This window comes from Chelonia mydas, chromosome 1 (assembly GCF_015237465.2).
Source record: "Chelonia mydas isolate rCheMyd1 chromosome 1, rCheMyd1.pri.v2, whole genome shotgun sequence".
NCBI classification, from domain to species: Eukaryota; Metazoa; Chordata; order Testudines; family Cheloniidae; genus Chelonia; species Chelonia mydas.
Window position 1 is genome coordinate 315,843,742 of NC_057849.1, and position 3,063 is coordinate 315,846,804.

The following is a 3,063-nucleotide window of genomic DNA, read 5'->3' on the forward strand; positions in this document are numbered from 1 at the left end:
GCTCTGCATTTCCTATTGGCTAGTTTAGGCAGTTCTCTGCCCAGCTTGCTGGGTTTTGTGAATCCCATTCTTAGATGCCTAACTCTCCTCATGTATTGTACAGGGACCCTGAGCACCAAACTCAGGGCTGTGGATTCCATTAGGCAACATATCTAAACATAAGACATTGCAATGTTGAGCCTAAGTTCCCGTAGTGGATAGAGCTGCTTGGCAGCAGCTTCTGTCCTAGAGCTCTGCTTCCTCTCTGTCTCCTTCCGCTGCATGCTGCTCAGGGCTCCCTCTATTAGCTTTCACTAGAAGAGAAGAGGTTGTAGATTATGGAGCATGTGAGAGATTCTCAGCCACCCACTCCTTCCATGCTGGAAGCCAGCCAAAAGCAAGGAGTCAGGGGCAGGGCCTGCAAGCTGAAGCTTCCATACAAAAGAGGTTAGGTAACTCAGTCTTGACGGCTGCCTCCAACACTTTCTTAGGAAGTGGCTCCTTTCCTGGTCATAAAGATCAGTTCACTCTCAGTTCCTTCAATACATGGATCTTTAGCTGTTAGACAGGTCCTGCCTTGTCAGCGTCTTCTCTTCAGTCACATCAGCACTTTTCACCTGATCCTTACTTCTCCTGACTGGTTGTCACTGACACCCAGTGGCTAAAATGGAGCTACATAGCTAACAGGAAGCGATCACAGTGAAACAGCTCCCCCAAATGGTGCAATAAACATATTAATATTTTATGGCAGCCCCATGTCCATAAACATTAGTGCTGAGAATATGATCTCATTTTGCTAAGGCCTAATACTTTGTACCTCTGTGGAGCTAGATAAATAATAAATGAGCAATAAAAATGCAAAGCTCAAACTGCATGAGCTTTCCAAAATAAAGGAAATAATCACAAATGCTCAGCTTGCTACTTGTTCAGTAAGACTTGTTCATGTAGAGCCAAATTATGTCTAACGCTAGGGCAGGTGTGGGAGACGGACAGACAATAGCCATCCCTTTGGTTAGGAAAGCAGAAGCCACTCCCTCCTAACATTGTAGAGCCACAAATCACCTGTTAGAGGTCAGGGAAGCATGTACAAGGTAATAAACCTGCCTCTCTGAGTCCACCTGTAAACCTGGTCAGGCATACAAGCTGCACCATCTAAAGGGATGATGCAATACAAGAGTTCCCCTCGTACACCATATACCTCAGGGAAAGATTATGCATCTTGAGGTACAATACCTCTTGGAGCTTCCCACATCACACCCAGTAAGGTGGCTTAAATGGCATTATCTGGCCCTTAATTTTTTAAATCAGATAGTAGACTTACTTCTTTCCTTAAAGAGTTAAAGAAGAATAAATGTCAGCAGCAAACCAGCTTTGTGTGTTGCTTGCATGGGCCTGTTATAGGGAACCATCTAGAGCTTGTGTGAGAAATTTTGCATGAAGAAAAACAAATATTCTACAGAATTTATGAAGTAATTTTGCTTCAGAACATCTCATTTTGAGAGCTGCTTTTGCTAACTGGTTGGCCTGTGCATCCCTTAAGATGTGTTAAAATAATACAGAGTCTGGGTTTTACAGGTTTAACAAAATCTCTTTTTCAAGGCTAAAGGTTGCATGGTTTGTGACTTCTTGGCCCATTACTATTTCATGTTTTCACAGATGAAAGTAAAGCTGTTAGGCCAATAAAGAGAAAAATCTGTTTTGACAGGTATTCTGTATCTTACTTTTGTTCTTTTGCTCATCAGCAGAAGAAAATAGTTAATGGCTCTGAACTTTTCAACCTCTGAAGGATGAAACTATATGGTTCATGTAACTCTTCAGCACTTGACTCCTTCTCCTTTTCTTTGCTACCCAGGGCACTCATTACAGCTCCTCCCTGTCTTTTTCTCTTCCTCTTGCTATATCTTTGTTAAACTGTCAAAAATGCTTAAAAGCAATGTAGTCTTCTTTTTTTTCTAACTTCAAAGTTTGCTGGTAGATTGATAAGAGGCTTCTTATTGATCTTCTCTGTACCAGCACAATTTTTGGTTCTTTGTAAATAGAACAGTGGGGAATACAGTACAGTGACAGCTAACCAATACATAATTCTTTCATCCCCGTACTCAGCATTTGAGAGCAGAAACTATCATTTAAAGTCAGACAGATTTTAGACTGGAGAGCTAATATCTTCAAACCTAACTGTCTAAAGCCAGCCATTCAAATCCTTTTTTGGAAACCTAAATAAACAGTCCGATTTCCCCATGGGGTGAGCACCTGCAACACCCATTCATTTCAAGGCTCCATAGAATCATAGAATATCAGGGTTGGAAGGGACCTCAGGAGGTCATCTAGTCCAACCCCCTGCTCAAAGCCTCTAAAAAGGGCTGGATTCAAAGCCCATTGACATCAGTGGGAGTCTTTTTCTTTCTGTTGACTTCAGTGGGTTTTAGATTAGACCCAAAATGAGGCTACCTGTTTATGTACCTGAATATAGATCCAGGTGCCTAACTTTATAACCCAAATTATTTTAACATGTTTATTCCAATTGGTCATGTCCAAATAAATCCTCAGTAAAATTTCCCATTCACTGTCTAGTCAAAAGTTTATATTATTGAACTAAAACAGCAATACAAGGCTCCAGTTAGGGTCAGGGCTTAACAGTGTTAGATGTTGTACAAACGCGTATATGGTTCCTGCCAGAAAGAATTTACATTCTAATCTGAACGAAATGGACTGAAACCACAGCACTGAATCAGGGGCACTCCAACCACTGAACTTTGGAGCAGTTCAGATTTGAAATTCCTGCTGGTCTCATGTCCAGTGTGGGACAATCCAAAGTCTGAAACTGAAATACTGCTGCATACTGAACAAGGTCCTAGTTTTGTAACCTCACCTGTGTGGGCAGGCCCTCTCAGAGGTCCAGAGAGGCCCGGGCCACTTCTAGCTTTTGAGGCCCCTAACCATAATAAAAATAAAAAAAATGATGACACATGAAAACAAAATAAGGCACCAAAAAAAAGAGTGAGACAATTTGAATATTTTTTTATTTAACAAATGCTTTTCTAGCCTTCTTCTGTGCAAATGCACTAATTATTGAGGAAAAATCTA